At 43.2% G+C, this 20,816-nt stretch overlaps 1 protein-coding gene across 1 annotated transcript in view; it reads right to left on the bottom strand.

Annotated features, from left to right (window-relative positions):
- DOC2A (double C2 domain alpha) overlaps nucleotides 1–14,934 on the bottom strand; it is an 84,783-nt gene extending 69,849 nt beyond the window's left edge. Inside the window, exon 1 of the mRNA XM_060780245.2 lies at nucleotides 14,840–14,934. The gene's annotated coding sequence lies outside the window, so the exon portion shown is untranslated. The remainder of the gene's footprint in view (nucleotides 1–14,839) is intronic.
- Nucleotides 14,935–20,816: the final 5,882 nt, after the last annotated feature.

Below are 20,816 nucleotides of genomic sequence, written 5' to 3'. Positions count from 1 at the left end.
GCCTCTAGACCATGGCCATATAGCCCGTAAAAACCTACAACAACCCAGTGATTCCGGCCATTAAAGCCTTCGACAATAAATTCAAATCATAGTCCAAGGCCAGTTTGTTTGTCAATCACATTAATTCCCCCTCATTATTGCGCTGATTCAGTCATTGCTCGCATGCTAGCTCCTTTAGCCAAGTCTTTTAAAAGTTTTTTTTTCCGGAAGATCAAGAGGGAGGGGCTGAACTGATTTCATTGAGGAGGGAGTTCCACAGACGAGGGGCCACCACTGAGAAGGCCCTGTCTCTCGTCTCCACCAGTTACGCTTGCAAGGGTGGTGAGACAGAGAGCGGGGCCTCCCCCAATGATCTTAACCTCTGAGGTATATCATAGAGGGAAATACATATATTTGGACAGGTAAACTGGCATGGAACTGTTTAGGGCAGGGGTCCTCAAACTAAGGCCCTCGCTCAGGGTGAAATGACTTGAAAGCACACAACAACAACAACAACAACAACAACAACAACAACAGCAACAGCAACAACAACTATCCTAGCTCAACAGCCAAAAGCAGGCCCACACTTCCCATTGAAACACTAATAAGTTTGTATTTGTTAAAATTGTTCATTTTAATTATTGTAATGTTTTTAAGTTGGAGTTTTTTTGCACTACAAATAAGATATGTGCAGTGTGCATAAGAATTCGTTCATTTTTTTTCAAATAATAAACTGGCCCTCCAACAGTTTGAGGGACTGTGACCTGGCCCTCTGTTTAAAAAGTTTGAGGATCCCTGGTTTAGGGCTTTATAGGCTAAAGCCAGTACTTGAATTGTGCTGGGTAGCAAATGGGCAGCCAGTGGAGCTGACATAGCAGGGGGGTTGTGTGCTCCCTGTACGTTGCAATCTGGCTGCCGCCTGTTGGACTATTTGAAGCTTCCAAACAGTCTTCAAAGGCAACCCCATGTAGAGTGCACTGCAGTAATCTATTCAAATTGTAACGAGAGCATGGACCACCATGGTCCAGTTTGCTGTCCTAAGGTACAGGTACAACTGGCACACAAGTTTTAATTGTGTGAATGCTCCCCTGACTACTGCCTAAACGTGGGGTTCCAGGCCCAACAATACACCTAGGATCACCCCCAAGATGCGGACCTATGCCGTCGCGCCTGGGTGCTATAACTCTTAGTGAAAGAGACATAGACATGACATCTTTTCCCCAGGGGATTGCTTCTTGCCCTCCTTTAGGAAACTGGAACTCCCAAGGACCAAAACATTGTAGATAACTCAAAATAGGTTTTTATTGTTCACAAAGAGTTATCCCTTTAAGGCAATAAGCTGGAAGTTTCAAAGGGGGTAAAGGAAATATACATTACAGTCTCTGGTTGTCATGGGTCCAAGGAGATTTCTCAGCTGAGAAGCTTTTCCAGGTTCACTCTTTCTCAATGGCTGTAAATGCCTGAACATTCACAGCCCCAATCCAAATGGTCTATATTTGAAAGCACAAAGCCTTCCTCTGGTGCCACAGGACCAGTTTGAAGGTGCTTGGGTCTCCTCAACGTTGTCCAGGGCGATCTGGGCATGAAGTATGAGTCCCAAGGGTAAAAACCTTAGAATTGGTGATGAGAGGTAACTTAATTAAGGGCTTTAGAGCCAAGTCAGTTTCTCACGTCTATCTGATAGAAAGTTTGATGGTAGAATAGAAAAGGAAAAGCTCTGCCCTCCTCCAGGAAGAGGTGGAGCCAAGCAATTGAGCTGAGGAAGCAGTATAACTGGTGCAAACAACATTGATTGACAGCTATAAATAACCAATCAATCCAACTATACATTTACAAACTAGGCAAGTTTGAGCATGTTATACAGTTTAAACCTTTGCACTTTAAAGTTCTACACACAGGTGGCGCCACTTGCGCCGTCACAGGACCTGTGTCTTCAAGGGAAGTGTAACCCTGTCCAGAACAGGCTGTAACCCTATACCCTGTTTGGCCTTATGACTGTCTTGTCTGGATTCAGTTTCATTTTGTTCGCCCTTATCCATGTCATCACAGCCTCTTTAGCAACAGGTGGAAAGGAGTGATGGAGTGTGTGTACAGATGACATCTAACTACAAATCTCTGGATGATCTCTCCCAATGGCTTCATGTAGATGTTAAACAACAAGGGGGGCAATACTGAGCCCTGCACTACCCCACAAGACAATGGCTGCGAGTCTGAGCAGGTGTACCCCAACAACACCTTCTGGGAATGACCCTCCAGGAATGAATGCAGTTTGACACCACTTTAACTCCCATGGCTCAATGCTATGGAATCATGGGAGTTGTGGTTTTAGCTTTCTCAGCCAAAGAGTGGTAATGTCTCACCACACTGCAGCTCCCAGGATTCCATAGCATTGATCCCTGGTAGTTAAAATGATGTCAGACTGCATTATTTTTACAGCATGGATGCATCCCAAGTCACAACCAACACCTGCTGAAATCCCCTCTTTCAATTAAAGGTGCAGAAGCCATTCTATACAAGAATTAAAGGTACAGAGGATTTCACTCTGGCAGCCCCAGGCTCTTGGATATAGAGCTGGATTATCTGGGGTTCAATTGGAGCTATTTGTTCCACATCCCTCCCTGGTTAGGGAGATCAGTTGTTGTTTTTATTGCCGTGTGCCTTCCAGTTGTTTCTGACCTTTGGAGACCCTATAATGGGCTTTTTCTTGTCAAGATTTATTCTGGAGCGGTTCACCATTGTACTGACAGAAAAGGGTAGAGGTTAAGTTGCTGAAATAGGGAAATATATCTGTCAGATTGAACTTGAACTACATGTATCTTCCATCATCTCTCCAAACTCCACATTATATCTCCTGTAGGTTCCAAACATGTCCATGGCAGCAGAGGAGCATTCAGTTAAATTCCTGTAGTTTAGAAGTGGATAATTTGCAGGGAGAGGAAGGATCTATTTCCCCCTTGTATCCACACATGGCTAGGGCTGTGATGTTTCCACATAATGCATTTTTCACAGCCATTTTGGCTGACTTTCATTTCTCCTCTTTTCTTTCCAGGATTTTTGAGAGGGTTGAAGGGATTAGTGAGAAAAAGCCACCATATTTGTGGTTGGTTGGAGCGGGCTGCTGTTTTTGTGTGAAAACAGACCCGAAATCAGCCCAATCTTTTGAGATATTTCAGAGCTTTGGGGGATCTTCAGGGACCACATGTTGGGACCCCAAAAGTCACATTTATTTCATGGTTGTATATATAATGAAAAGGCATCATCCATGACCACCTAGGGTTATTTCAGAGTGATGGTGATATTCATAAAGCTGTAACAACATTTTGTTGTGTATTTGTTCACTCGCTTCCGACTCTTTGTGACCTCATGGACCAGCCCACGCCAAAGCTCCCTGTTGGCTGTCACCACCCCCAGCTCCTTCAAGGTCAAGCCAGTCACTTCAAGGATACCATCCATCCATCTTGCCCTTGGTTGGCCCCTCTTCCTTTTTCCTTCCATTTCCCTCAGCATAATTGTCTTCCCTAAGCTTTCCTGTCTTCTCATTATGTGGCCAAAGTTCTTCATCTTTGTGTAACAACATAACTGGATGCTTTTGTGCCATTAACTTGCTCTCCATCTTTTGTGAAACTGAAATCTCCACAACCTTTTGGAAAATGGATATTCATAACCTTTTGGGTAAATTGAGAATTTCCCTGAGAAGAGTCAAAAACTCGCTTGAGTCAACCTTCTCCTTGGTGGTAAATATACACTAGCATTCATCCAAGGCTATTAAGTTTCTCAGCTGTTAAACTGATATACCTAGTTATCTCTTTGAACTGTTAGGGATAAAGATATGCCAATGCACAAAAAACATATATAGCAGAGTTTTCAGAAGTGTTCTTTCAGTTGCCCAAAAACATCTACTCTCCCTTAAAACATTTTGGTTAAAATCATGTTCTCAAGAGACAAAAATAGTTTTTGTTAAAATAACATAGTTGGTTTACTGACAAAACTTCATGTATTCAGCATACAGGTACATAGGATTTGAAGTAGTTGTGCAATTACACGCAGAGTACCTTTCTTAGAATCAACAGTCCAAAGTCTAATGCATTTCTCCAGTCTGAGAGTCTAATAAAGTCTGTAAAATATTCTGTTTCTACTGAATTTTAAAAGCATACTGTTTCTACTGGCATCTAAACCAGGCATGTGCAAACTTTGGCCCTCCAGGTGTTTTGGACTTCAACTCCCACAATTCCTAACAGCCTACCGGCTATTAGGAATTGTGGGAGTTGAAGTCCAAAACACCTGGAGGGCCAAAGTTTGCACATGCCTGGTCTAAACTGTTGGAGTCTGAGTCCTGAATAGGCCCAGATCTGATCACATGGTCTGCAGCCTCTCCCACAACATAGAGTTCGGGAAAACTGCATACCAATACACACAAATACAATACAATCTGAATTATATACATAACAAACAACTAGTGGAGGCTTGAAGAAGGTTGCTATTTCCAACACCACCTGACAGTAAATAGCCATGTTGAGGAGTCTGCATCGGTTGAAAGATAGGTTGTGGAGGGAGTTTGATCATTATGTGAGTTTAGCGACACGTTTCAGCTTTGCAACAGCCAAAGAAAGGACTTACATATATAAGTCCTTTGGACTTATGCTTAAGTAAGTCGCCAATAGATGTATAAGGAAGGGAGTTTTTTGAACTATTCTAGGACCTCAACTGCCTGAACATGTTAACTGTATAAGGGGAAACACACATACACGTTTTCTTTCACACACACATACAGATACCATTTCGGGACGGGCAGATGGAGACTATTTTTTCCTCCCCACCTTCTGATCTGTGGGTGAGGGAAAGTGAGCAAATCATCACGCTCCAGCTCTGAATTCTCCAGTCCCCAGGTGAGTCTCACCTCCCTTAGGCCATTTCCACTGAGATTCCTAATAGCAACACCAGAACAGAAGTTTTTACCTGGCTGATCAGCTACGCTGGCAGGAATACACCAGGGCTTCAGGTGAGGCACCCTGCCATCTGTGTTAGTTGTTTTTGTTACTGTTTTCAAATCGTTCTTCCTTATGGCAACTCTAAGATGAAACTATCACAGGGTTTTCTTGGTAAAATTTGTTAAGAAAGAGTCTGACATTGCCGTCCTTAGTGCCTCATCATATGGAGGTCCACATGGCGAGCCATAGCAGGGGGATTCACCATGCATCGTGGCAAATACGGTGGGCAGTGTGGGGAAGTCATTGCCCCGAGTCCTGCATCATGCCTTATCTATCCCATGGGGGGAAGCAGCACTGCCTGGCTTCTCCTCATTCTTCTCAATGCCAACACTGGAAGCCTCCTATGTTCTCGTTGCTCTCTCTTATGATACTTTCACCTCAGTTCAGGGATGGAGCCCCGCTGGAAGTAGATGTACATCATATGATGGGATCCGGTGGGCTCTTTTCCTGAACTGAGGTGAAAGTGTTGTAGGACAGGCAAATTTGCCTGTGTGATGAGGTCGTAAGAGAGTTTGACTTACCCAAGGTCATCCACTGGGGTTCCATTTATTTATTTATTTATTTATTTATTTGGGGTTCTTTTACCCCGCCCTTCTCACCCCGAAGGGGACTCAGGGCGGCTTACAGAAGCAAGGCATGATTCGATGCCTGCAGTACAAAACAATCAAGACACAAAGTTAAACAATTACACAATTAGCTGAGCAGGGATTTGAACTCTGGTTTCCTATGTCATAAGGTAAAGGTCAAGATTTCCCCTGACATTAAGTCTAGTCGTGCCCAATTCTGGAGGGTGGTGCTCATCTCTGTTCCTAAGCCGAAGAGTTGTTGTTGTCCGTATACATCTCCAAGGTCATGACTGCATGGAGTGCCATTACCTTCTCGTCAAGGTAGAGCCTATTGTGGCAGAGCCTAGCAGTAGAGCCTATTGTGGTTCTTACTATAGTTGAAACTACATAGAAAACAAGGTGGGAATGATGTGGATCTCTGGATCCACCCACATTTGCATGTTTTCAAACTGCTAGGTTGGCAGAAGCTGGGCCTAACAGCTGGAGCTCACCCTGCTCCCTGGATTCAAACTGCCAACCTTTTGGTCAGCAAGTTCAGCAGCTCAGTGGTTTAACCCACTTCGCCACCAGGGGGACCAGGTCATAATCTAACCCTAAAAAACACTGGCTGCCTCTATGGGTGCATCTGCACTGTAGAATTAATGCAGTTTGACACTGCTTTAAAAGTCAAGGCTCAATGCTATTTAATCATGGGAATAGGAGTTGGTGAGGCATCAGCCCTATTAAGACTACAGTGAAGGCTAAAGACTTTGTAAAACAACAGTTCCCAGGATTCTATAACTTTGAACTATGGCGGTTAAAGTGATATCAAACTGCATTAATTTCTGACTTATGACCAGTGGCCTGTAAAGCAAGAAACACAGGCATACCTAAACATATACACATAATAATATACCAGGGATGGAAATTGTGCAGCTCTTTACATGTAGTTGAACTACAGCTCTCATCTTTTGGCATTGGGGGTGCTGTTTAGGGGTGATGCAGGCATGTAGCTGGGGGGGGGGGGGGGCTTGAGGGGCTTCAGCCCCCCCCTCTAAAATTCTCATGGTGGTCTGCGAGAAGGCTTTACTGGTGCTGTATTTAAACTGTTATGTTTATTCATATCATGATCTGATCACCATACTCAATATATCCCATATGCATGGGGGTAACAATACAAAAGGTTTGCTAGGGTAGACCCTCTTTCATTCAGACTCAGCCCCCCCCCCTCCCAAATCAAACTCAGCCCCCCCCCCCTGAATCAAAATCCTGGCTACAGGCCTGGGCTGATGGGAGATAACCTAATCTAAACTAACTCCAGAGAGCCACATCATTCCTACCTTGTTTTCTATGTAGTTTAAACTACAGTAAGAACCATAATAGGCTTTACTGCTGGGCAAAGTGAAGCAATTACTTCCATCCTAGGAAAGCACAATGTTAAAAGGGAGAGAGTTGGTGGCAATTTGGCTTACCTTGGGCTTCCAATTCAACTTGACCCCTTCCCAAGCAGTGCAATTATATTGTCTCTTCCAAAACTTCACAGGTAAAAACAATGGACACATGTGGCCAAGCAACACCAGAGTGTGGTCAGGATGGCAAAAGTTATGAATGAGGGAAAACACATCACGCAGAAGAGGGACATCAAGATTGTTCCTCTACCTATAGATCAATTGAGTGCAAACTACTTGTGCCATGGAAACTCATGAAAGAAGCTGAGGACAAGGGAGGAAAGTGGGAGGAAGAGGAGACAAAAACTAGGAAATTTTGAAAACCATAAAACCATGGATTAATTGAGGGCGTCCCTGCCAGACAGTTAGATGCTAGGCTAGCAAAAATATTTGGGATTGCTGTGCCCCCTGCAACAACCATTGTGAATGGAGGTGGCTTTGGACTATAGCGAAAGTAACCATAAAGTTCGTTGCTAGAGACGGATGAAACTTTCCGTTTCAATGCCACCAGAATAAGTTGAATGGCTCCTCTGACCACAATATGGGGAAAAAAATTCCTTTTCCCTGGTTGCCCCTTGTCTTTCTTTTCCTTAACATACTTGTGTGTCACCAGCTGTTGCCAAGGGAGGCCACTTTGGAAGAGATTGCTCCATTTTTAGCTGAAGTATTCCAGTCTATAGAAGGCACACTCTCGGAGATGTTTTTTTTCTGTAAACAGTTTGTCACTGCTCTGGAACATTGCACATGGCAGTGCTTTGCTTCTGTCTTATAATTTGAAGGACCCTCTCTCAAAGCAATGCCAATGGAGGCTGAAAACTCTCAGTAGATTAATTGCTGCCAGAGGATGCCAGCTGGGGATTCATTTCTTGATAGAGCTTATACTGAAGGTCTCTGAGGAGGAACTCAGTCGCCACAATTAGGTTTGCAAGAATAATAACCAGCAAGGAATGCTCTACCTATCACAGTTGTGTTGAAGAGGGGATTTCAGCAGAAGTTGCTTGTAATCAGCAGAAGTTGCTTGAGTAGAAATGTCCTCTTCTACACAACCTCCACCAGTTTTCACTCCAGCAATTCAGGGACTGAATCTCCCTTGGGAAAAGGGAATCCGAAAAAGTATATATTTTTCCCAAGCTGTGTTCTTGCTAGATAAATTGCATCTGAATCCAAATTTGGGAAGGTCAATGTAAGCGTCCATTTTAATAGATCAGTATGGTGCCTTAATGGTAGAGTGGTTTGAGTGTGGTGGAGGCTCCTTCTTTGGAAGCTTTTAAATGGAGACTGGATGGCCATCTGTCAGGGGTGATTTGAATGCAATATTCCTGCTTCTTGGCAGGGGGTGGACTGGATGGCCCATGAGGTCTCTTCCAACTCTTTAATTCTATGATTCTATGAGTGTTGGGTGGAAATTCCCACTCAGCCATGGAAACCCATTGGGTGACCATGGCCATGTGACACAGAGAGGAAGACAATAGCAAATCCTCTCTCATAGAATCAAAATTGGAGGAGACCTCATGGGCTATCCAGTCCAACCCCATTCTGCCAAGAAACAGGGAAATCACATTCAAAGCATCCCGACCAGGCCCGTAGCCAGGATTTCGATTGGGGGGGGGGGAGTTTTTTTCAGGGTTTTTTTTTGGGGGGGGGCTGAGTTTTGGGGGGGGGCTGAGTCTGAGTGAAAGAGGGTCTACCCTAACAAACCTTTTGCATCATTACCCCAATACCCCCATGCATATGGGATATATTGAGTATGGTGATCAGATCATGATATGAATAAACATAACAGTTTAAAAATGCACCAGTAAGGCCTTTTCACGAACCACCATGAGAATTTGGGGGGGGGGGGGGCTGAAGCCCCTCAACCCCCCCCCCCCCCCCCGGCTATATGCCTGATCCTGACAGATGATCATCCAGCCTCTGTTTAAAAGCCTCCAAAGAGGGAGCCCCCACCACACTCGGGGGCAGAGACTTCCAATGCTGAACAAATCTCACAGTTAGGAAATTCTTCCTCATGTTCAGGTGGAATCTCCTTTCTTGCAATTTGAAGCCATTGTTCTGTGCTCTAGTCTCCAGGTCAGCAGAAATCTAGCTTGCTCCCTCCTCCCTATGACTTCCTCTCACATCTTGATCCAGGGCCATCATCATGTCTCCTCTCAGCCTTCTCTTTTGCAGACCAAACATGCCCAGCTCTTTCAGCCACTCCTCATAGGGCTTGTTCTCCAGACCCTTGGCCCTTTTAGTCACCCTTCTCTGGACACATTCCAGCTTGTTGACATCTCCCTTAAATTGTGGTGCTCAGAATTGGACACAGTATTCCATGTGTAGTCTGACCAAGGCACAATAGAGGGGTAGCATGACTTCCCTGGATCTAGACACTATGTTCCTATTTATGCAGGACAAAAAGCTAAGATCATTTTGAATTCTGCTCCTCTCTTCTGGAGAATTAGCTATCCCTCCAAATTTGGTGCCTTCTGCAAACTTGATGATCATGCCTTCTAGCCCTTCATCTAAGTCATTAATAAAGATGTTGAACAGAACTAGGCCCAGGACGGAACCCTGCTTATGGCACTCCATTTGTCACTTCTGTCCACAATGAAGAGGAAGCATTGGGGAGAATCACCCCCTGGGTTTGTTCGCTTAACCAATTACAGATCCACCTAACCGTAGTTTTGCCTAGCCCACATTTTACTAGTTTGTTTGCCAGAAAGTTATGGGGGATGTTGTCGAAAGCCTTACATGGCATTCCCTGTATCTACCCAGCTTGTAACTGTATCAAAAAAAGAGATCAGATTAGTCTGACATGACTTGTTTCTGAGCTAGTCTTGCTGAGTAACCCTCTGTTAGGTTTCATCTTAGGGCCATCATAAGTAGGAAACAACACAAAGGCTCACAACCACAAGAAAGACTCAATCATTTTTCAACCAGTAACACTGGTGCTGTTGTGGTTTGATTAATAGGGTTTGACTGCCTGTTAGGTCATGAAAACTCACCGGGTAACTTTAGAGTTGCCCCAAGTCAAAAATGACTGGAAGGCACACAATAATAACAATACCCCAGATCCAGAGATTCTTGCACATGTTCTCTTGAGAATTCACTTACAGATTAGAATCTGGGGACAACATAAAGCAGAAATGTGGGTCTTGGGGCAGGAGATAGAAGTTTAGAAAAGTTTGGGAAGACAAGAGGTAGGAATGAATGTTGGCGAAAGCAAGGCAGTGGTGTTCTGATTGCTACCTCTAGTGGCCGCTTGTAGAAGCAATTCTTGTGCTTCCCCACTCGCCATGTTTTGGTTCCTACCATCCTAAAGAAGATGCTAAGTAGTGGGGTAATAACTGTGCTGGGCTGGGGAGGGTGCATTGGGCCTATGGGTTGAACCCTCTCCATTTCTCCTTGATTTTCTGTGCTTAAAAATGACTCCTCCTTTGGGGTCCTTGGGGGGACAATTTTCCCCCTTTGGTACCTTCCCCATGCTGTGCTAGGTCCAGGAGAGAATTTCCCTGCAAATTTTTATTTGCAGAATTTTTGGAGTGCTGTTAGGGATATCCCATGGACCTCAAAAACACCCCCAGAGTGCACTTTCCACATCCCCGTACTAGATAGTGCACTCAACTGGAGAGCCGGAGTAGTACACATACCTGCGAACACCTTATTAATGATAACAGGCAACATATTTTGATACCCTTGCCTGAGATCAATGGATATACATTCAGTTAGAACTACAGTAAGCCCTAAATCAGTGGTTCTCAACCTGGGGTCCCCAGATGGTTTTGGCCTACAACTCCCCGAAATCTCAGCCAGTTTACCAGCTGTTAGAATTTCTGGGAGTTGAAGGCCAAAAATCTGGGGTTGTTTTTGGCCCAGGTTGAGAACCACTGGCCTAAATAAAGGCACCAGATCATGCCTGATATTAGAAGCTAAGCAATGGCAAACCTTGGACCCTTTCAAACAGCTGAATAAAATCCTACATTATCTGTTTTTGAACTGGAATACATGACAGTGTGGCTAACCCAGTTCAAAGCAGATATTGTGGGATTTTTTTTGCCTTGATATTCTGGGTTATATGGCTGTGTGGAAGGGCCCTTAGTTATGGAAACCCACCAACAAACACCAGGTGCTGTTGGTGATATTTCAGTGGTGAGAACTGGCAAAACCACCTGTAAGTACTCCTTGTGTATTTCGTTTGCAATTCATGGAGTCACCATAAGGCAAGAGTAACTTGAGGACACATATACACACATACATGGCTATATTAATAGATAATGTTATGTTTTCCTTAAAAAATATTCGTTCAAATATGGGAAGTTGAATGGTCATAGCTAAAAGAGGAACAATTGGATTCTATAAATCCAATTGGGCTTCTTCCCACAAGAGTAAATATAGGATCCAGCTTAAGTCTTGCACCATGGTCTTGAATGGGTTGAGAATTGCCCTTCTACTTTAGATGCAATACAAAGGTTTTCCTTTGCCTTTGTTTGGCTCCCTTTCCTCTCGAGAGTAGCAAAGGATGCTCTTTTATACCCTGACACAGATTGTGAGGCTCATGGCCCACAGCAAGCGGAATGCTCTGACAGCAAGGTGTGGGTGGAAGCTCAACCAGCTCAACCGTTGGGTTATGTCACGAAATGCAGCGTATGCTCGGGGGATAGATGGCGGAGGGCCCAAGCTGGTGGCAGAGAGTGGGAGTCTGGAGAGAAGGAGACCTTTCCGGATCTATCGATGTTTACTGTCAAAATTTCAGTGGTGGTTGGAGTGTTAGGACTATGACTCTGGAGAACAGGGTTCAGATCTCATTCATCCATGAAAACCCACTGGGTGACACCCTCAACCCCAGGAAACCCTGAGATAGGGTTGCTTTGGGTCACCATTCGTCAGAAAAGACTTGTAGGCACACAACAAAAACTGTATACAATAGGCTGCATCTCATTCCTGATTTGGCACAAAGTGAATGGATATTTTACGATTTAGTATTTTGAGAAGTTTCCAGGCTCCAAGAAAGTTGGCTTCAGAGTGAGTGATGAAGTCGTAAGTGTGATAGAAAAGGATTTTCCGTGAGCCAGATTCATCAGTGCCAAGATGCAGATGAAATGGAAATGCCACTAAGTTTATGAAGAGTGCCTTTTCCTCTGCAGAAGTCTTCCAAGAAGCTTTCAACATTTGTTTAAATGTGTTTTTTAAAAAAGCTGAGGGAAGCAGAATAAAGTATGTAATTCCCTCAACAATGTATTTAAATATATGTATTTATTCCACACATGTATTACAAAATTTGAGGAACTCAAGGCTTTGCTGGTGTAAAACCTAGCTGAATTTAACACAGCCACATGAAAAGGGAAAGATATTGGGGGGGGGGGGGGGCTAGTACAGGTTTATGGACAATACTGTAAATAATAGGGCTTTTTAGCCGAAGGACATATAAACATTTGAACACATGAGGCCATCTTACAATAGATCAGGTCACTGGTCCTTCTAGCTGTCTTTATTATCTCTGTAATGATGGGGTCTCAGGTGGACCAACCATTTCTACTTGAACTTTTAAAGCAAGGGATCTATAAGAAATAATGGACAGGATTCAGCAGCAGGACAATAAACTGAAGCTGAATCCTGACAGAATGGAGGAGGGGTTGTCTGCTTAATGGAAGAACTCTTCTTTATCTGGTTCACGAGGGACCTTTAGCCCTTCAGATGATTATGAACTGCTATTCTCATCCATTCTTACCATTGACCAGGCTGACATTTCTGATGGGAAATGAAGTCCAACAAAGCTTCCCACCCCATTGTATTGTCGAAGGCTTTCATGGCCGGAATCACTGGGTTGTTGTAGGTTTTTTTCGGGCTGTATGGCCATGTTCTAGAGGCAACTTCTCATCCATAGCAGAGCACCTGATGAACCAACCTGGACCAACCTGGACACAGCATATTATTGGAGAACACAGAAATGCTGGACCACTCCAACAACCACCATGTCAGACTACACAGAGAAGCCATTGAAATCCACAAATCAACAGAAAGGAGGAAACCATAAAATGAACAAAATCTGGCTACCAGTATTAAAAAACTCTAAAATTAGAACAGCTCAACAACAGAGAGGAAACAAACAAGGACATCTAATCACCTCTCAACAAAAGATTGCTCCAGGCACTGCCAGGCAATCATGCTAATCAAGGTGGTCAGTTGAAACATTCACACCTAGCTCCAGCAGACAAGAGTCCTTTGCCCCACCCTGGTCATTCCACAGATATATAAACCCTTTTTCCTAGTTCCAACAGACCTCACTACCTCTGAGGATGCTTGCCATAGATGCAGGTGAAACGTCAGGAGAAAATGCCTCTAGAACATGGCCATACAGCCCGAAAAAACCTACAACAACCCAGTTCCCACCCCATTGTTTACCCTATTCTAGATGAGACTATACTTTTCCTAAGAAGATCATGTTTATCAGGTAGCCTCAGGTGGCAGAGTGTTCTCTGGCAACCTAAGCCGATCTATCAACAGGTACCTTTCCTAGACAATGATAGCCAGGCCATGTTATCTACATCCTGGTAACCTCCAGGTTAGACTACTTCCATTCATCCTATTCAGATTTTGAAATAATTACATTATGGGATTTTTCCCTTTCCAGAAAGCTCTTGAGGACTTCTGATTATTGGATATGCGAGAAGAGTGTTTCTTCCCCCTTGCTTTCTCTCAGCTGTGACAGCTAAACAGAACGTCCATAGTGGGTAGGAAAAAAGACATTTCCAAGGTTCTCAAGCCTCCTAATGCCGCGACGCCTTAAAACTGTTCCTCTTGGTGTGGTGACCCCCAACTAGAAATAATTTTTGTTGCTACTTCGTAACTGTAATTTTGTCACTGTTATGAATCTAAAGTAAATATCCGATATGCAGGATGTATTTTCATTCATTGGACCAAATTTGGCACAAATACTTGATATGCCCAAATTTGAATACTGGTTAGGTTGAAGGGGATTGATTTTGTCATTTGGCAGTTGTAGTCACTGGGATTTATAGTTTACCTACAATCAAAGAGCATTCTGACCACCACCAATGATGGAGTTGAACCAAACTTGGCAAACAGGACTCCCATGACCAACAGAAAATACTGGAAGGGTTTGGTGAGCATTGACCTTGAGTTTTTGAGTTGTAGTTCACCAACATCCAGAGAGCACTGTGGACTCAAACAATGATGGCTCTGGACCAAACGGTACAAATACTCAACATGCTCAAATGTGAATACTGGTGAAGTTTGGGGAAAATAGCCTTGACATTTGAGGGTTGTAGTTGCTGGGATTTATAGTTCAGCTACAATCAAAGAACATTCTGAACCCCAGCAACGATAGAATTGGGCCAAGTTTCCCACACAGAACACCCATCAGAAAATACTGTGTTTTCTGATTGCCTTTGGTTTTTTGGTCGTGTCAGGAGAGACTTGAGAAACTGCAAGTCGCTTCTGGTGTGAGAGAATTGGCCATCTGCAAGGACGTTGCCCCGGGGACACCTAGATGATATGATGTTTTTATCATCATTGTTGGAGGCTTCTCTCATGTCCCCGTATAAGGAGCTGGAGCTGATAGAGGGAGCTCACCCGCCTCTCCCCGGATACCAACCTGCAACCTGTCCTGCCGGCATAGGAGTTTAACCCACTGCACCACCGGGGGCTCCATTGTGTTTGGTGACCCCTCTGACACCTCCTCATGCCCCCCCAGGGGTCTCCGACCCCCAGGTTGAGAAACACTGCCCTAGTGCCTGTGCCCAGAAGCATCCAGATAACTGCAAACCAGACCCAGAACTAGGAGGAGGTCCTTCTGTTTCACTGCAGCAGCTCTACATCCTTCACATCAGATTCCCTTCTATCCCAACAGTCTTGAACAAAGGCCAAATCCACTTACCTGGGGGAGCTTTGTTTCTCTTTTGCTTCAGTCCACAAACCTTCTCAAATCTGCCTGACTTTAGACACAGGTGTTTCTCCTCAGCTCCCTCCTGCTGTTGCCGACTCCTTTGCTCAGCCGTTTCATAAGCTTCTGCAGAGAAGTCTCTGCATGGTTCTGTTCCCGACAAAGCAAAAGAAAAAGGCAGCCCTGTTCTTTTCTTCTTTGGGATCCCAAAAGGGATTGTTCTGTGTTTTTGGAATTGATACAACAAACAGGTGTGTGCTGAGTTGTGTGGCATACAATGGGCAAGGAATTCAATGGGGAAATGTATTATACTCGCCTCCCTCTTGCTTTATTATGGGGAGGCAGGATTTCTCATCCCTTGTTAACCGACTGTTGGATTGGCTCGCTTTCTTGGTCAACCAGTAGTAAGGAAACTGGCCAAGCTTCAACATAATTGTATTTGTTTTAGAACTTGCTCCAGGGACATTGTACACTCCAGGGATTCCTATGAATCTGGCGTTCTGTTGAGAATGGAGTTGGCTTGAGGCTTGGATATGGCCCGTATCCCAGCATTCAGAGCCTCCACGGTGATTGCCTGAAGGCACGTTTGCCAGATGTCATAGAGACGCTTAGGGGCGGCCACCTTTCCCCAACCACCTTGGTTTTCAGAGCCAACGGTGTAATGATTCTTGGTCAGGGCATGTCTCTTTTCATTAATGTTTCCTTGTTAAGATGCTGAAAGCAAAAATGGATACGAGTTGTTTGTTTCTGAGAGCTACGTGGCACCAAATGAGCTATCCAGCTGCTTTCTGAAAGAACATTTTGATCATCCTACCACATAAAATTAAAGGGGGCAATCCTGCTTTGTAACCATGATTAATTTTTTATGTTCATAGCTCTCTTAGTCCTTGGCTGCTTAGTCCTTGGCATGTTATTTTACAGGGTTTTGTTCTGATTTCTTTCTTCAGGATCACAGATGTGTGTTGACGGATTCATAGGGGTGAGGAAAAATGTGTGGCTATATAAAACAACTATATTCCAGCGAGCCCCCAGTAGCGCAGTTGGTTAAACTGCTTATTTATTTCTTGTGTCAGGGCAGCCAGTCAATTATATTACATTTCTAACAGAACAAAGCAAACAAACAGAGAAAATATAAAATGTGTGTGTTTGGTAGTTGATTAAATGTCGTTTGACCAGTATCTGGCCACTTGGAGTGCTTCTGGTGTTGGTGCAAGAAGGTCCTCCATTGTGCATGTGGCAGGGCTCAGGTTGCATTGCAGCAGGTGGTCAGTGGTTAAACTGCTGAGCTGCTGAAGTTTGGACACTATTTATTTATTTCTGGTATTTATATCCCGTCTCTTCTCTACCCCAAAAGGGGGACTCAGGACGGCTTACATAGGCAGCAAGTCGATTCCGGTTCATGAACAATTAATACATTAACCATTAAACAACCATTAAAATATATAAAATACATAAGCCATTAATTAAACAATATAAAAACATTTGTTACCAAATAGAATCGTATCCTCGTGTAAATCGCCTTTCCAATCCATTTCCATTAAAGTGCTAATTTATGTGTGCTCACCGAAAGCCTGGTCCCATAGCCATGATTTTACTTTCTTCCTGAAAGCCAAGAGGGATGGGATTGATCGTATCTCGCTGAAAGTATATGTATTTTCATTATGCCTTTATCAAAGTCACTGGGAAGGAAAGGCGACGAGTGCATGACATTGATTATTATATTAATAATCAATTGATTATTATAATCATTGATTATTATAATCATTGATTATTATATTGATTATTATAGTTTTAATTGGTTTTTATATGAATTTTTATTATATGATATTAAATGTTTTTAATTGATACGTATGTATGTGTGTTTATGACATCTAATTGTTGCCGATCTGTACACCACCCTTAGCGGCCTTTGGGCAGAAAAGAGTGGCATAAAAATGCTTCAAATAAATACATAGACAAATAAATAAATAAGAGGAAAAGGGAGGAAGGAAGAAATGAAAGAGTCACAAGGAGAGCTACATTGTGAGGTAGGCCCTCTCTAAGCTGGAGAATGGAGAAAGAGGAGAGGAAGGAAGAAAGAAAGAGAAAAAGAAGGAAGAGAAAGCAATTGAGGAGGGAGGGTGGCAAAAGCCACAGAGCCATATTTCCAGGGAGACATTGTGAAGCTGACCCTCCCGGAGCTGGAGAAAGTAGAAAGGAGAGGGGAAGGGAGGAAGTAAAAAAGAAAGAAAGAGAAAAAGAAGGGAAAGGAGGAGGGGAGGGGGAAGGAAGAAAAAGGAGGGAAGAAAGGAAGGAATATAAATGAAAGGAGAAGACATATAAGGGGAAGGAAGGAAGGAAGGAAGGAAAGAAAGAAAGAAAAAGAAGGGGGAGAAAGCAATTAAGAAGGGAGGGAGGGTGGCAAAAGCCACAAAGCCATATTTCCATGGAGATATTGTGAAGCTGCCCCTCCTGGAGCTGGAGAAAGGAGAAAGGGGAGGGTAAGGGAGGAAGGGAGAAAAGGGAGGGGGGAGAAAGAAAAAGGAGGGAAGAAAGGAAGGAATATAAATGAAAGGAGAAGACATATAAGGGGAAGGAAGGAAGGAAGGAAGGAAGGAAGGAAGGAAGGAAGGAAGGAGAAAGAGAGAGAGAAAGAAGGGATCAAAGCAGGAGGGCAGCATCCCCTCCAACACCTGGGCAACACCAGGTATACACGCTGGTATCCAATCTTTTAAATATACTGTTCATAGCTTTTGGGGTCTTTCGGGCCAACAGGTAGAATAGAAATAAACTAAGAATAAGAACAAAACTTTTTTGTATCAGCGGCATAGCGCAGATGTCATCCCCCCTGTTTAACTGCTTCAAACAAATACGGAAGTCGGCTAGGAAATGTGAAGCACATTATATCCTCGTTTGTTATCCATGTTACTGTCTTGCACAAAATATGTTTTGACAACGATAGGCTTTTGCTGGGAAATAACAGACAAGATTATAAGAGGGAATAACAAGCCGATACACACATTCATTATTAGACAATTCTTTGTAAGTCCCTTTTGTATTTTTCAGCAACAACTGTTATATTCCTGACTGTCATTGCAAATTTCCACAAGGTTTAGCTTTCATAAAGAAGTAATGGAGCTTCTATAGACCATTATTCTGTCTCATATTTGACTTTGTTTGCCTTTTTCATAGAAACAAAATCATTTCCGGTGTTTTTCACAGGTATTCTTATTTTTCTAATATCTTACTGTAATTTTTTTGGTGGGGGTTAATTTCCCCCTCTTTTTATGGAAGTCCTATGCCCCTAAACTCCACGAAAGTGTAGGGCAGGCATGAGCAAACTTTGGCCCTCCAGCTGTTTTGGACTTCAACTTCCACAATTCCTAACAGCCAGTTAGTTTGCCCATGTCTGGTTTAGGGTTTACTCTGTAATGAATTTCAGCCAAGCCTTTTTGATGTACCTGGACTCTTTTGGGAAGGGAATACAGCTGATTTATTATGCACCACAATGAGACATGTTTGCAAATCCATTTTTTTTCCAGATTTCTTTCTTTTATTTTATATGTTCTTGGCTATGCCTCCAGGCTATTTTATTTCTCCACGCATCTTGTAGGAAAATTCTGACGTCTGTGCTGTGATCCTTCACCCATCACAATGCTCCTGCTGTGCCTTCAGGCAAAGTGACCATCTTCTTTCAGAGTTGTTTAGTAGTTTGAGCTATTTCTATATATCGAAAATTAGAGGTTTCAGAATAATGTCCACATGAGAAGTGTTATAAGCAGCATGAAAAGACTACAGCTGTACATAAGTTCCATAGGGCACTTAAGCTGGTTCTACACTGCCCTATAATGCAGTTTCAAACTGCATTATATGGTCTGTGTAGATGGGACCTAAGTAGTTCTTCATTGTCTAGAACCAGACTATGGGAAAGTTACTTTTTGAAGCACAATTCCCAGAAACCTTTTGTCAGCTGGAAATGTAATTCAGAACTATGGTCCATGTTGCACTCCAGGCCAGGAAGTCCTCTGACTTTAAACACCACACAGCTGAGTAGAGTGCAAGCAGTTTATTGAAGTTATTTAAAAGCAGTAGCAGTAAAAAGCATTCCACAAAAATAGGTATATCCAATTAGTGTAGAAAGATAGATAGAAACAAATAGTCCAGGAAATTAGTCCATCAAAGTTCATGAAAACAAATACTGGAACCTCCAAGGGAAAACCCCTAAATTTGAGCATGAATCAAACAAGGCACTTAACACAGGAATCTATCCAAGGCAAGGCTTCCAGGGACCTGGGACAAAGTCTTGACTCAATTACAACATTGCTTTGTCTGGCTACAGATTCTGTACTTGGCACTTTTATCACCTAATCTACCCTATATCCCAATCAGCCAGGAATGGATTTCTTTTCAGCCTTGCATCTATTATAAATCTCTCTATTATAAAACTAGGCAAATGAGGTTTATATATCTGTGGAATGTCCAGGATGGGAGAAAGAACTCTTGTCTGTTTGAGGAAATTGGGAATGTTGCAGTTGATCATTTTGATTAGCATTGAATAATCTTGCAGCTTCAAAGCTTGGCTGCTTCCTGCCTGGGGGAATCCTTTGTTGGGAGGTGATACGCTGGCCCTGGTTATTTCTTGTCTGGTATTCCTCTTTTTTTGAGTGTTGCTCTTTATTCACTGTCCCGATTTTAATTAATATGTTTTTTAATACTGCTAATCAAGATGATAAATTGCAACATTCACGCTTGTCAATTGTCCACATGCTTGTGGATTTCATTGGCCCCATTTTCCGAGTTTCCAACAGACCTCACAACCTCTGACGATGCCTGCCATAGATGCAGGCAAAACGTCAGGAGAGAATGCTTCCGGAACATGGCTATACAGCCCAGAAAACTCACAGCAACCCAGTGATTCTGGCCATGAAAGCCTTCAACAACACAACTCCGTTTTAGTTCTGTGGTTTAAACCCCTATCCCAAATCTTCATAGCTCAGACAGGTAACGTGTCCTTTCTTGCTGGAATGGAAAGACCTTCAGCAAAAGTAAGTGCCTCTGCATGATGTCTTTATCCTGGAGATCTTTCAACACAAGTTTCATTTCCGTGGGTAGAACTAGCAATCTCAGCTGTGCGCCGCATATCACTTCATTCAGCCCACAAATCTGTAAATAATTGCATTTTTCTTCGCAGCCCCGAAAAAGCTTGTTACTAGATCCCTTTGCAATTTAGGCAAGGTTTATGCAATTTAAATTCAATGTGAGCGGTTGTTTGTCTCATATGTATTCCATCTGAATCTTTTAGATTGTTTGCATAAAATCACAGCGTTTGCGTGAAATCACCGGTTTGCATAAAGCTGCAGATGAAAATGTTTCCTATTAGAGTTGGCACAATTTTGCTTTTTCTCTGAAGGGCCTACCGGTTGGTTAATCTTCTTTGGCTTCCCTCTTGGAGACTTGCTTATGCCTGATACCTTCAGCTTGGCCCACTGGGAAATTTGTTCTCTTTTTTTCTTTGGATTGTGATTGAAAGAGCAGCTGGTTGGGATGCCGGACTTAGCCTTGAGTAAAGTGAGTGGAATCGTGATGAACACGACTCCATTTCCTCCCCCTCTTCCTCCTCCTCCTCCTATTTAGATGTGGTGGCTCTGAACAAAAGATATCCCCAGGCACTTTTTTTAAAAAAAGGCATTATTCCACACTTGATACCTGTCTCTACACCATATTATGTTAAATCCATAAATGTAGGAACATCATTCTGCTGAACAGATGTTGTGGTCATCTCAGGGCCCTTCCACACAACCCTATATCCCAGAATATCAAGGCAGAATATCCCACAATATCTGCTCTGAACTGGTTTATCTGAGTCCACACTCAGATAATGTGGGATTTTCTGCCTTGATATTCTGGGATATAGGGCTGTGTGGAAGGGTCCTCAGGCACCAATAAGTCAGTCTGAATTTTCCTCTCTGGGAAATGTCCTGCTCCCTACTTT

This window comes from Anolis sagrei, chromosome 6 (genome assembly GCF_037176765.1).
Source record: "Anolis sagrei isolate rAnoSag1 chromosome 6, rAnoSag1.mat, whole genome shotgun sequence".
Classification (NCBI taxonomy): domain Eukaryota; kingdom Metazoa; phylum Chordata; class Lepidosauria; order Squamata; family Dactyloidae; genus Anolis; species Anolis sagrei.
Note: the sequence above shows the minus strand (reverse complement) of the source record. Positions and strands in the feature narration are given on the sequence as shown.